The sequence below is a fragment of the Copadichromis virginalis genome, unplaced genomic scaffold (genome assembly GCF_057382275.1).
Source record: "Copadichromis virginalis isolate Kocher_CV1m ecotype Utaka unplaced genomic scaffold, C_Virginalis_male_GT1.1 unmapped_scaffold_1, whole genome shotgun sequence".
NCBI lineage: Eukaryota > Metazoa > Chordata > Actinopteri > Cichliformes > Cichlidae > Copadichromis > Copadichromis virginalis.
Window position 1 is genome coordinate 8,515,174 of NW_028188589.1, and position 15,201 is coordinate 8,530,374.

The following is a 15,201-nucleotide window of genomic DNA, read 5'->3' on the forward strand; positions in this document are numbered from 1 at the left end:
TTATAAAGGTGGACTGACCTCCAGGGTCCTTAGTATCATATAAGCTCAGTTTGTGTCTTATATACTTTCCATTTATATAACAAAATATATAGAAAGGAGGGTGGTTTAAGATGTGTGTAGAGTTTTATTCATTATCTTTAGACAAACAAAGAAAGCACCATCCATTCGTCTCCAGTCTGTATGAAAAACAGGGGAAAGGTCAAATTAAACCTTTGAAATTCCTTTCACAATAAATCCATAAATAAACAAAATAAAACACAGAAAAGTGTTTAAACCCACTTTTCCATAAAGCTGTCAATAGGAAATGTTCCAGTAAACATGTCTGTGTTTCTGCTGTTTTCCTTTCATGCGTCCACAGCTGACAGGTAACCCTATTGGAGTCGCCATAGTGACGGGTGGCGTCTCAGCTTCAGCGTGTTGATGGGCACAGCCATGGTTACCACAGCTGGAGTTGGTGTACGGCGAGCTGTGAGAGGACAGAGATGGAGAACGCACATTTAACTCTTTAACAGGAGATACGTTACGACTAACAGACGACTGCTGTCTACATGATGTCTTTGCAGCCCTTATGCTACATGTTACACAACTTTTCTTCATGCCAACAAGACTGAGGTGCCACATAGTCGACACATACGGCTGATTATGATGCATATTTTACTACTGCTATGTTCACATCATCTGCTTGGCTTTATTACTGAAAGCCTGGAGATCCTCTGACGTGTGCATGGCTGATGTGAAGTATGATTAGTCCTACATGACATCAACAACAGAGGCAATGAAAGCTTTGTTGTTAACAGGTTGTAGGTAAAGTCAAATGTCTACTTCTACACTTGTGTTGGGTAAAGTTCTTCTCACTGCAGCAGATTTATATCTGTGCTTTCACAGGGCGTGATGTGGAGCTCAGCGCTGAGGTGCAGGTCTCCTTGGAGACGGCATCCTGGCTGAAATATTATCATGCTTCCAAAACATTTCAGCTTTTATTTTGAAAGAAACAAGACTTGAAAACGAATCCCCTTCTTCCTCTTTGTCTTTGTTCTTCAGAGGAGTGTCACCTGGACAAACTCAGGGCTGTTCTAGAGCCTTTCTTATTATTTGACTCCATAGAAATAAAACTGAATCGAATCAAACAAAAACTCCCAAACAGCTAAAACACTTTGCTTTATTCTCTTTTTTAACAAATACGTTAAGTCCATCCACAACAACACAGCTGAGATCTCCTTTGTAATCAAGTGTTTACATCCTTTGTACAGATCTGCATACAAAACAATCATTTACGTCCCACAGAAGTCTAGTTACACGTAACTATACAAGAACTGGTGAATGACAGAAACATGAGACACATGATCACAGGTGATAACAAAAAGAGAAAGAATTCATGTGTTAGTGATGTTTTTCAGCCCTGATGGCTCATGTTGGAGAAACAAGCTGAGGTACGTGGAAAGTTCACACACACAAGTGGGCGTGAGCGCACACACAGAGAGAAACACAACTGAAGCATCTGTTTGCTGTTTCTGCTTTCATCATCTCTGCTGCTGTGTCAGGCTGGGGTCTCTCAGTGACGTGGTTGAGGTGAAGTATGACGAGTATCCCTGATTCAGTCCATCGAGACAAAGGGCAAAGAAAGCTGTTGTTAACAAACTCTATGGTGATGTGGCATTTAGCTCTGACTCTACGCTCTGCTGAATCCTTTGAACCTGCTGATCAGTAAAGCTCTACGTGCTGCAGCAGATTGACCTCATCTGTGTTCACAGGTGTGGACCTCAGCGCTGAGGTGCAGGAGACTTTCATTCAGTTCTCCCTGCAAACAGCATCCAGCCTGGAAATACTGTCATCTTTCCCACAAATGGTGCTCTTATCTCAGAGAAGAAGTCTGATGTAAATAACTGCAATCAACAGTGATGTTCTGCACAGATCACTTTTCCATTTTGCTCTCTAGATGAGTCCCAGCTGCCTGACCTTGTGTCCAGGTGATCGTCTCACTGAGGAGCTTTTGTTCTGAAAATCTCACGTCCATCACCTGTTTCCTTTTTACTATCTCTGCTCTTTCTTTATTCACAATGCTCATAATATCACACAATTATATTCATCACCTGCATGTTTTTATCCAGCTGCTGTTAGAACCAAACAAATAAAAAGGATGAAAAGCCTGAAATCCTTTGATTTATTACATTTGAAACAAATATGAGTGCATCCCTAACAGCACAGCTGAGACCTTTGTTTTAATCAAGCCTTTGTATCGACACACTTGTAAAGATTCATATACAAAACATAATAGAATAAATCAATATAAAATACACATAATCACAAAAATGCAGCCATGTTGTGAGTTTGCATCTAAAACATGCATGTTTCCCTTTGTACAGGCAGATTTACAGCAGACAAAGCAACACGCTGATCGACTTTGACCGCTGCAAAAACAAAACACCCACCAAGTCTGAAGTCGATCAGAGGAACTGTTGACAGACTGACAGACAAACAGATGCTTGATTCATTAGTGCGATTAAATGTTCTTCTTTAGCAGCATCACTTCATGTGTTTGTGTTCCAGGAATAAAGGTCTGTTTAAACTGGACGTCTCCTCAGCATCACTCGTGCTGTCGTGGTTTCAAAGCTGTGCAGAAAGAATCTGAGGGATGATACAGAGGTGACCAAAGTTACAAACATCCAGCTGTGCTGCAAATGTTTGCAGAGCTCCAAACTCTTTGGCTTTCTGCAGAGCAAGTATGGAAGAAGCACCTGAGCTAACTTCAGTTTAGACGATATGAGGAAAAATGCTGCTTCCCAAAGTTTCCTACAAGTATCCAGTTTATATTTAGAGAAGCGAAGGCTCTTTATCCTGACAACTACTCCCTGGTGGATCCCTGTCCTGTGACAGCAGCAAAGACTGTGTATCAGTATCATCAAAGCCACTTCAATAACCAGTGTTTAAAGCTCTCTAGCAGATGGACTTCAGTGGCAGCAGCCTCTGTCTGCTGTGTACAGAAGGTTCTCTGATGAAGCACACAGCAGATGCTGCACTACAACAGCAGCAGCAGCTCAGCTTCAGTTTGCTTCGACGCCCTTTTTGACCTGTGAAACAGCAGAAAATGAAACATTTCAACACCCGTTTGTTAGCGTGAGCTATTCTGCTGTTTTTCATCATTTCACAGGTGAAATAAAATCACATTTACTTCCTGTAGGAGTGATCGTGTCCAGCCTGACTGAGACCATGTGCTCCATCCTGCACAGGTAATAAACCTCTGACATGAAGGGCTGTCAAGTAGTTTTAGACAAATGGGGGTAAAAGAGACGTTAAAAGCTTAAAGAGAAACTACATTTTCTAAGAACTGTCTGACGTTCACCTCTCACACAGTGGATACAATTCTGCCGCTGCAGGAATAATCTTTGTGCTTATGAAACTGTCCATGTGTTTGCAGAAAATGTCACATGTTCAAAGCCATCCCAGCACCTGGGGTTTGTATAAGTGCAGCTGCTGGTGGGGAGATAGTCTCACTCTTCTATATAAAGAGTCAGCAGGCAGCAGATCTTCATCTGTGATCTCCTCCATCATCACGTCTTCACTCTTCAGCAGCTATGGCTTCACTTCGTGCCCTTCTGGGAGTGGTGCTGTGCTCCTCATGGTTTCTGCTTCTGCCTCAGGCCGACTTTGATTTACAGAGTCATCCATAATATTTTTTATTTTTTATTTTACTGCCCATCTATTTTCATACAAATGTCTCCGTCTTATGGAAAAGGGGTGGAGCTTATCCAACGAGGACAGGCAGGGCCCCCCCAGACAGTTTAGCAGTCTATACAGGAGGCTGACCTTTGCAACATGTACTTCTATAATGACTTCACCATTTAGGTTATTTGGTTATGTTTCACCCTGGATTTTGTGTGATAATATTTATTTTGTCCACTGATTTAAAAACAACAAACTATATGAATATAAAACAGAGTGAACAACAAAACATCAGCTTTGGAAACTTTGATGTAAAATTCTGCAGTTGTTTTCTCAGATATAGCATAAATCAAACTAACATACATCAGTGTATTATTAATGTGCACACACACACACACACACACACACACACACACACACACACACACACACACGTGTTACAATAAACAGCTCTTATGCTTCTGTATGATTCTCAGTGCTTTCCATTTGCGTGTCCACAGGTTGCTGTAAGTGGTGCTTGACTGCAGTTTGCTCTCATTTCAAGTGGTTTGCTGTCACAAAGCCAACAGGAAGTCCGGCCATGGTTGAGCCAACTGAAGATGGGTTGAAGGTGGCGTCCTCGTTTCCTCTGTGAGTGCGAGAGGACAGACAAAGCAAACACCGTTTGGACAGCATTAAAATATTTACACTGATGATTAATGTTGTGTCTTTGCACCTGTAGCGATACATGTTGGAAAATGGAGACTTTAGCCACCAAGACTGACGTGCCTGGAAACTTCCCTGTGAGTACGCCCACAAAGACAGGAAACAGTTTAGCCACCGCGGTTAATCCTCCATCATCATCATCCAGTATTTTTCACATCTTTTCTTCTGCTGTTTCCCTTGTTGTCAGTCACGGGGTTTGTGACTGAAATGCGTGTGGTCGACGGGAAGCCTGACGAGTACGGCCTGAATCATTCCATCAACACCGGACGGAGTGAAACCTTTGTTGAAAACAGATTATATGGTAACGTTGCATTTAGCTTCAGTAAACTGTGAAGTTACAGCAGCAGATTTACATCACGTGGCTTCACAGGAAGTAGTCTGGACCTCAGCGCTGAGGTTCAAGCAGCTCTGCTTGCAGACGGCATCCTTCCTGAAAATGTTCTTCATCTTCCTAAAACCAGAACTTTTACATTGGTGCTGAAGTTCTATATAAAAACAGCCTGAAATACAAAGTGATGTTGTGCACTGATTACCTCACACTTTCCATGTTTCCTTCTACAGAGGAGTGTCCGCCTGAGTGTTTTGTCTGATCTGTTGTTGATCGTCTCATTGACACTGCATGCAGATCTGACACCAGGGCTGGACTGGGACAAAAAATGGTCGCGGGCATTTTGACTGGAGACCGGCCCCCCAGGTATTAAAGGAAAAACCATGAAGCCTTTGAATGAAAACAAACGCTGTTGTCACAGTGATGGACGCTGTCTTGTTGGTATACATGCATCAGTCTAATAAACTTAAACCTGCACCATCCTCCCTGTCCTGGTATTCTAAACAGGAAGTAGACTGTTGGTCGAGTTAACCTCCTGAACATCTACAACACACGGTGGAAACCTGACATTAAGACAGAGACTAGAGGTGAGACATGATCATTGCTGATTACTGATGACAGATTTAGATATATTTTCATAAACCTTTCATTTGCCACATCAATAAACAGCACGGCAGGGCAAAATATGTTTTCTAACATGGCAACCTTTAAAAAGTGAAAGGAGACAGAAAGACAGCTGAGAAAGAATCAAACGGACTTTTTGATGCATTTTACACACAGTACTGGTGCAGAATCTAGAAAATGTGGGAAACACTGGCATCATATGCAGTACTTACTTCTGAAGAAATTATGATGGGACCCTAAAAAATGACTATGTACAATAATGGATTTCTATACATTTTACATCAGATGGAAACGTTTGTTGTAAGATTCAGATAATTATTTATTAAAAGTGAGACATTTTAAATGAGAACAAGAAAGAAAAGTATTTCTTTGTGCCCCCCTCTCCCTGTTAATGCCCTACCTGCCCCCCTGGCAACACTTTGCTAGACCCGCCCCTGCACAGTTACCAGCTGTCAGCTACACAAAAAGGATCCTGGTGTTATTTGTCTCTCAGAAACAGTTCATAACTTCAACTCATTTTTGTTTTGTCATGTTTTGTTCTTTACATTGTCTTTCTTCTATATAATTGTTAAACATTTAATAAATATGTCTACAAAAAGATTTTAAAAATCAGACATTTCACACAGACACCCAAATGATTTCTGACTGATGAAGGGGGCTGAAGGTGCCCTGCTCTTGCCCAGCTTCTGCTGCTCTCTCCCTGCTCACTGTCAGCAGCTGGCAGCCTCGGTCCTGCCTGAGACTCTTCATCTATCAGTGCCAAAGAATATGGGAAACAGCAACGCACAACATGCACATTACAAAACAAGCACATGAATCAGCATTACATTCATTAGTGAAGTGCTGACGTTCGTTCCTAAACTTTGGGCCTTAATTAACATCACTGTGAACTAATGTTTGCTTTGCTTCTTAACCAGTGAAGCAGCGAGGGGCTTTCTGAGGTTCCTGCTCGTAAATGCCCAAAATGAGTCGAGTATTTCTCTGCAACTACAAACTCTGCTTTCATCAGAGGTGTAAATATTACAGCACTGTGTCAGAGTCACTGAGGCTGGAACACAGAAAAAGGAAGTAGATGTATTTATTTTTAGACTTTATTGCCTGGAACCACTTTAAAAATACGCTTTGGGTCACAATTAACTGCAGAAACCAGGAATCCACATATGAACATTATCTGTGCAGAGATTTATGCTTCTGAAGGTAAACACTGAAAACTTGCAGCACTAAATGCACAGATAGCCAGGCGTTTCACATTTTGGGACCATCTGCCAGTTTTCATTTCTTAGGTATTGAAGAGCAGAAATGATTGAATTTTATTTACATGCTTAAAAATGTTTGCTTTTGAATATTATTTGAAGAATTACCCACACACTCAGGCACTGTGGGCCTGTTTCCCTTTGCACAACCGAGTGTTGGAAACGGGCCTTTTCTCTTTAAACTCTGAGGGGCTGTAACTTTGGCTTCTATTGGCAGATTTGCATGATTGACCCTCTTTTTAAAATAGTTTTAGCCAAGAGAATCAAGCTAACATCACTGTTTTTACGTCAGCTCACGTCACACGAGCTGTTTCAAGAAAAGTCCTCCTGTCACACAGCAATGCCTACATCAATCACACCACTCTGCTTAAATAATAATAATAATGTTTAGTGAAGCAGGTGAAGCAAAGGGCTGCTTTTAATAGGCTGGGAGACCCAGGTGTGCTGCTTTAGCTGCTGAGCCTCTCATGCTAGCCTCCATCTATAAGCTGGGATCACAGGAGCACTGCAGTCCTGACTAGATCAAGGATTGTTATTCATGCAGGTGACAAAAGTTTACATTCACAGAGTCATAGGATTGAGCCTGGTTTGAAAAGCAGCTGTTTAATGCAGCTGCTTAGAGTTCACACACAGTAGAAGAATCAGACTTGAGTCACATTTCAAACACTGGAAAAATACTCAGCAAGTAACAATGAAAACAGCACAGACTCAGTATATCCTGTTCAGTCCTGTGTTTGATATGAATGTGCTGTTCAGAGAGGACCTCATGTCCTCTTTTACAAAGCCTTTGTTTCATGATGTTTGTGTATAAATGAATGTAGGTGTGTTTCTAAGTGTGAAGGAGCCCTGGGAGAAAAGACTGAAGCTTGTGCCAAAGAACAAACAGGAAAGAAAGATCAGCATTAATGAAGACGAGCACAGAAGGAGCCCAAGTACGTGTTGCTTTTTCAGATTTCTCTAAAAGTGTGTGTTCATTTGTTCCATCCTTCACAACAAACAACAGCTGACAGACACACATGCACTCTGTGTCACTTCACAGGGGCTGATGAAAGTGGACACAGTAAAGGGAGAGCTGGACCTGCTCTACACATCCTGCACTCTGTTAACAGACTTTATTCTGCAGCATCAACAGATAAAAATATATGAAGATATAGAAACGTTTAACATTGTGACTGTTCACATTAGTGAAGCTGTTACTTTGCTGCCAGGTGGGAAAAGAAGCCTAAAGCTGAGTCTGATTAAACATCTGCTGCACCAGAGAGTTTCATGGCCCTGCTTTATCCTGTGCTTGCTGACCACCTCGTCCTGAAACCTCTTCATCATCCTCACAGTTGTGTGAAGAAAGAGGGAAGCAGGTGGAAACCATCTGTGCTGCTGTGTTCACTTGTGTGTGTGCGTCTATGGTCATATCTAATGTGTACCTACAGACAAACACAAACACCTGGCATTGCACAAGAGTCTCTATGGAGCAACCTGCAGATGTCAGAGATGTGATTAGAGGGTAAAGTGGACTAGTGAGAGCATCTATGTTGTTGTTGTCTGCTGGGGGACAGCATCAGCTCCAGAGATGAATCAGGATCAGCAAACTAATCTGCAAGGCTGCAAGTGTCACTGAAGGAGTTTGAGTCAGTGAGGGACTCAAACTCACACAGCTGCTCAAGAAGGCTCAGCAGCTGCTGTATTTCCTGAGGAGGCTGAGGAAATTTGGTATGTTGGCCAAGATCCTCAGCAGGTTCTACAGCTGCACTGTGGAGAGCAGCCTGACAGCTGCATCACTGCATGGTACGGCAGCACTACTGCAAACCACAAACGCCTGTGGAGAGTGATAACAACTGTGGAGAAGATCATCAGGACCCCGCTGCCCTCTCTGCAGAGCAGCTACCATCACAGAGTCCAGAGGAGAGACACACCTCTGCCCTCGAGACGAAGGTTCAGAAGTGTGAAATGTAGAACATCCAGACTCAACAACTCCATCTTCCCCACTGCTATCAGACTCCTGAACAGCTGACCGACCTCAAACTGCAGTTTGCACATCAGGTCACTTTGCACACTAAGTTCATTTTGCACATTAAACTCCATGTACATCCATGTTCATCGACATCTGCAGACCACACGTGTCTTCAGTTACTTATTTGTACTTATTTGCAGTTATTTATCTTTTTATTTTATTTTTTTAAGTTACTTTTTTATCCTTATTTTATCTTTTTATTTATTCTTATCTTGTTCTTTTAACCATTATCTAACTTGGCATTGTGCACGGTGTGTTTAGATTCAGTTTAAATTCAGGGACACGGAGCCCCTGTTGATCCTCTACCTAATCACACGAGCCACGGTGTGAGAACGGGTGTGGGTCACAATCAGCCAAGGTTTTGGGTGAACCCATTGTGAGATCTAGCCCCACGCTATCATGTGATTTCCTGTGATCAAATGTCCCAGGATGTGAGTGGGTGTTAAGACGTCCATGTCCCTCTTCAAGCAACTTAAAGAAGTCCAGACGCTTTTCTTTCCAAGCTCCTTCAACAACATCATTCATAGAACAGCTTCCAGCTTCTTTTGCTCGGCTACAGTTTGGATGGATTTGCAGATGCAACAAGACTAAAATGGTTAGGGTCAGGAGGTCAAAGGTCAGAGCTCCTGTGGGTCTGAGGGCGGCCTCACGCTGGAGAAGGATGAAGGAGTCTGACCTGAGCCAGTGTTTGACATGAACACATCAGCACTGCTGTCAGTGAGCCTAACGACAGCCGTTAGCATCATTTCAGTGTTTCAGTCATAAAAACACTTCCTGTCTCTGTGGTGGTTACAGTGACATCATGCAGTTTGTGCTTTGACCTCCAGAGGGCGACAAATCAGCACAGACAGAGAGCTCCATTCAAACTTTGCTGCCATCAGGAATAATTCTTCAAATATAATCATCAGTGTTTGAGCAGTTATGATATCAGGGACAATCTAGACATGTGTGACAATACTGAACATGTCACATGACACACCTCAAACATCATGTGATCCACTCTCAGTCTGCACTTTCATTCATGACTTCAACAGGTTGAAATGAGCTTTGAAGAAACATTCAGTGAAATAAATCTTTCATGGATTCATGTGAGCAGCAGATGAACTTTGTACCAACAACATCTTCAATAACAGAGTCTGAATGAAGCTCAGGTGTTGATGCTGCTCACTGATTGGACGCTTGCTTTCAGCTCTGCTCTCAGTCTTTACTGCACAGGTGAAGGTAGAAAGTGTGACTGGATCTATAGACTGGAAACAGAGAAACATGCTGAACATTTGAAGCTTTGCAGCAGAAATGTTCATGTTACAAATACAGCAGAGCTGATCTGGGATCAGTGTGTTCACACCTGCAGCTACAACAAGGTTTCATGTCTCCACACGTCAGCATGTGAACTTTACTCTGACTCAGTCTGAGCAGTCAGACGGCATATTTTTAAAGTTAACACATCAGCACACACAGAGCTGAGTTTCAGGTGGAGTCCCGCCTCCTTCCAGGAAGCAGCTCACCTGTGTGTCCGTTTTTTAGTGTCCAGGTGTGGAGTGGAGCTTGTTGTTGGTGTGTGAAGAAACTGTAAGTTTGCTTTGTTTCCTCCTTTAACAGTTTGTCTTTAGGAACTTTACTGTTTGTTGAGCTCGTGTTTGATTTCTTCACACAACAAACTGTGTGTGTTTGTATTTCCGGTCTCTCCATTAAAGTCAGTGTGTAATGTTTTCCAACAAGGCCGAGTGTCTCCGCCATTTTCTGAGCTTTTGTGATCAGAGTCCGGGAATCAGACTAAACACACTGAATGTGGCCTGAGCTCAACCGGAGAGCCGCTGAGCTCCAGATGTTTTTATTTACACGCACAGCAGGAGACAGAGAGCGCACTTTGTAAATGAATACTTTGTATAGATGTGTGTTAGATACAGGTTCAACATGTCGGTCTTAAAAATACTGCGTCACAAACTGTTGGCTCCTCTCCAACAGGAAGAAGTGTTACAAAACACAGAAAACTGAAACTCAACTTAGAACTACAGCTAGATCTGAAAAAAGTTAAAGTAGAAATAAAAACACAAACTAAAACTAAATTATTGAGAATGATCAATGAAATGATTTTGGAAAACTGATTAACATTTTACAGGAAATGGCCTGTTAGTGTTGTTAGTTTGGCTAAAAAAAAAGACTGAGTCACTGCTTTCAAAAAGTTCAGTTTTTATCATAAAATCTACATTAATCTACGTCAGTCCAGCCTCTGACCCCGTAAATATATAATAAATAAAAAATCAAATATAAACTGAAACAAGCAAACTCACCGTGGAAACTAACTGAAACTAAACAGAATTAAAAACACAAAGTGAAAAAGAAATGCAAATAAAAACTAATTAAAAATTACAAAACTACAACAACCTTGCTGTCTGTGGATATGTTTCGGGTGGAGGTTTCAGCCACCACAGATGTCTTCCTTCATTTGTCTGTAAGTCAGTGAGATCATTTAAAGATGGTTACATATCTGCCACAGTGTTAATTTAAAGTTCTCACCCTTTGTGTTCAGAGGCAGCAGGTGGAGGGACAGCAGAGGACTTTTTAAAACAAATTTGATTCAGCAGGTCGGCCTCTGTTAAAAATATCACGAACTGTCCGCTCAGACTGTTCACACTGAAACAAAGATGGAGGATAAAACATGTTTTACATTTCTCAGACTGAACAAAAGTTACTGTATTAAGTTTAAAACACTGTTAATAAATCGGAACATTTAAAGATGCTTCAGTCACGGTTTTTATATTAATAGTAAGTCAGATGTTGAGCTTTGGCGTGAAAAAAGTTTTTCTTTTTTCCTGGTGAGGAAAAAAGTTTGAAAGAAATCAGTTTAAAGTTTTATATATACATATTTGATTTGTACGGGACTCATATTTTAATACTAAAGTAAACCTTTTGTCTTCTGTCTGTACAAAATACCAGATATTAAAGTGCAGATGTTACAGATGTTTATATCTATATTTTATTATGAAACAGAACAAATGAACAGTTTAGCACAAACAAACGTTAACATGTAGATATTGTACTAAACTGCAGTGAATATGAACTCAAACTCTGACTTTTACAAGATTAAACTTTATAGTGACGTGTAGGAGAGGAACAGATGAACACTAACTCTGACATTTGAATACAAACGAGTGATTCTGAGGATTTTTTTTCTCACCTCTCATCTTATAATATATTTGCTTATTCTTCATAAACAGTAAAAAAATCAGATCAGTGGATCTATTTTACCGTTTTAATGGCAGAATGGACAGAAGTTTTATATCTCTGTGTTTATTTTTGAGGGGATCACTGTATATCAGTACTGTTATAGTTTAATATTATTTCTGTACAACTGCTTCAGCAAAAAAGCTTAAAGTTTGAAACCAGTAGTTTCCATAGTGAGTTAAAAATATTTGCACAGCAGCTCCGAGAACTTTTATCAATATTTCTTTGAATCCTCTAAATTTCATTCATGGGTGTTGGACTGTTCATAGGTCTCAATAAAGTTTGTTTCAAAAGAAAAAGACTGACACAGACACGTCATCCGTCTGTGTTCATGTCACATGAAACTTAGTGGAAAATTCCTTCTTATGCTGCATTCAGGAGCACCAGTAAAACCTCGGTTCTCCAGAGATTAGAAACACTTTGGGTCACGTGAATGGCGGCCATGAAAACGACATTCTTGTATCAGAACCAAGAAATGTTGATTTCTCAGGGAACATTACTGATAATTAAGAATTTAGAGAAAGACACAAACATATTTATTTTAATAAAAGCTGAACCTGCTCAGTGGAAAAACAGAAATGTGTTACAGCCCTAGCAGGCCCTCCTCCTGAAGGTGTGGGAGTGTCCTTCAATGGCTTCTGCCTGAGGTGCCAGCTTTCCCTTTTACACAGCTGACTCTAATGTAATCAAAAGTATTTAATCCCAGGGAAAGGTGAGCTCTGGGCCAGAGTGCCATGTGAGTGGTTACAGCTAGTGAGCTGCTCTCTTTCTTTCTGGCTTACATTTTACTTTATTGACCAACGCCTGAGTTTTGTTTGTTTTCTTAAATGGTGATAGCGGCTTGTCCGTCTCTTTTAGTTGAGCTACTTTAATAAAACTCTTTAATTTAACCCCTTTGCCTTCTTGTAGTGATGGCCAAATGAAGCTTTCTGAAGCTTGTATTTAAAAACGGTTCATTACTCGAAGCTTTTCAACACAGTCCTCTCTGGTGACATCTGGTGGCCAAAAATATGAAGAGCAGCTTGAATCCTCAAAAGAAAACCAACTGCTTCATAATGACTGCTCACTCTACAGAGTGGAGTTCTGTCTGATATTGGGCCGCTGTGTTGCTTTGAACGTGTATTTTTTGGTGGTTAAAAAATGTGTTTTATTTGTTTAATAAATAGTTTTGACCAGTAAACTCTCCTTGTTTAAATATGCACCATGGTGTGGTCTTTCTTTGCTTGTGACTTCTTGATGTTAGTAAATACAATAATTGAAAAATACCACGTTACATATAATATATACATATAATAACACATTATGGAGTATGCTTCTGCTGTGAGGTCTTGCCTCCATGCAGGTATGCAATTAATCGCTAGACAGGTGTATTTATAAATAATATTATATTAGGGAAATTTTCCCAGACATATTTTTGACCTGGGGGTAGAATTGATTGTGAAATGGAAAGGGAAAATGCTTATGAACTTGCAAATGAAAAACATGATGCATTGACGGTAACCCTTTTCCATTTTTATTTAAAAAGAGAATTTGTTCTAGTGTGTGATGGCCGAACCTGTTCCTTTTCGTGGAGATAATTTCTCCTGCCTTAAGAGAAATCCCTTCACATGGAACAGAGGAGGCTGGAGTGCAGAGAAACTGGTAGAGATGCAGTTATACAGTCTACCTGGGCCCCACAAACTATCAGCCAAAGAGAATAAATAAATTCAGATGCTGCACATTTGGCAGACTAACATTTTCAGATTAATTAAACAATAAAATATATATATTTACAACATTACATGTAAAGAATCAAGTGGAAGTTTTTCTAAAGTTATTTAATGATATTTATATTATGGAAGCAGATTTTTGACATTTTATCTTTTTCCCGTTTTCAGATATAATAAACACGCACAAAACAAAAGCAAACGGCCAGAACACAAAGCTGGAAAACCCACCGGATCGACCAAAATCTTTTTTTTTTTTTTTTACTTTGATTTTTATTAGGTTATTTTATCATTGTGGACATACAGTAAAGAAAATAACAAACAGACATACATATAAACAAACATAGAGTCTGGAGTTTACATATCTTTCTCCATTTATCACATTGCAGAAAAAAAAAGAAAACCTATTATGTTATTTCATTTGTGTCACTTCTGAATGTTTTCCACTTCCTCCATAGTCTGTCGTATTTACCTCCCATCAGTCTAATGTTGAGTGTTATTTTTTCCATCTCTGAGATATCCTCTACAATACTGATCCAATCCCGCTGGGTGGGAGGATCTGGATGTAACCACTTCTTTGTAATTGCTTTTTTTGTTGCGGCCAGAATTATTTTGACTAAATACACGTCCTCTTTTTGTATGTATTCTTTTATGTTTCCTAGATACATCACTTGGCAAGTATTTGGGAATGTATAACTCAAAATATTATCCATATTCATTTTTAAGTCTTCCCAATACTTTTTAATTTTAATGCATTTCCAGAATACATGAGAATGATCCGCTTCCATTTCTCCACACAATCTCCAACAATTTTGTAAACTTGAGGTCAGTTTGCTTTTTATTTTGGGTGTAATGAAAAAACGTGTCAAATTTTTCCAACAAAATTCCCTCCACAACGGCGAATTAGTTGTACTGTGTTGCAATTCACACATATTGAGCCATTCTTTCTCTGTTATTTTTATGGTCAGTTCAACTTCCCATTTCTTTTTAATATAGAGTGTTGAATCTTGTCTATTTTCTTCTAATGACCTATAGAAGGTGGAAATAGTTTTAAATTGTTTATGTTCATAGCAATCTTTTACTTTTCCGACAACCCCCAGTGGTTTCCCAAGCCAGTCAGATTTTATTTGTTTTGCGTAGTAGTCCCTAACTTGCAAATATCTAAAGAAATCTCTATTTTCCAATTTGTATTTGTTTTTTAGTTGTTGGAAACTCATTAGTCCTCCGTTTTTCATAAGGGTACAAACTGCTGTAATCCCTTTTAGTTCCCACTGTTTGAATGTTTGGTCCAATTGTCCTGCCTTGAAATTTTTATCATGTCTAAACCATCTGAGTATAAATAATTGTTCTTTTAACTGACATTTTTCTATTACTGTGTGCCATATGTCTAATGTAAATTTCACAATTTGATTCATTCCACTTTTATTCTTTGTCATTAAATGTTTGTCAGAGATAAAAATCTGAATGTTGTTTCCCTCGATTTCTTTCTCAATTTCCTTCCATCTTGCCTCATATTCTGGTCTACACCAACCAGCAAGTGGTCTGAGTTGGGCTGCATAGAAGTATTCCCTTAGGTTCGGCAAGGCCATCCCTCCCTTGCGCTTCGGGAGTTGCAGTGTTGTTAGTCTTATTCTGGGCTTCTTCCCACCCCAAATAAACCTTGATATCATCTTGTCCCATATTTTGAATTTT

At 40.0% G+C, this 15,201-nt stretch overlaps 1 long non-coding RNA gene across 1 annotated transcript; it reads right to left on the minus strand.

Annotated features, from left to right (window-relative positions):
- LOC146679752 (uncharacterized) lies at window positions 1-628 on the minus strand. Its single transcript, XR_014918520.1, has 2 exons — window positions 280-628; window positions 1-176 (listed from the first exon to the last, which is right to left on the minus strand). It is a non-coding gene; the product is annotated as an uncharacterized LOC146679752 (long non-coding RNA).
- Window positions 629-15,201: the final 14,573 nt, after the last annotated feature.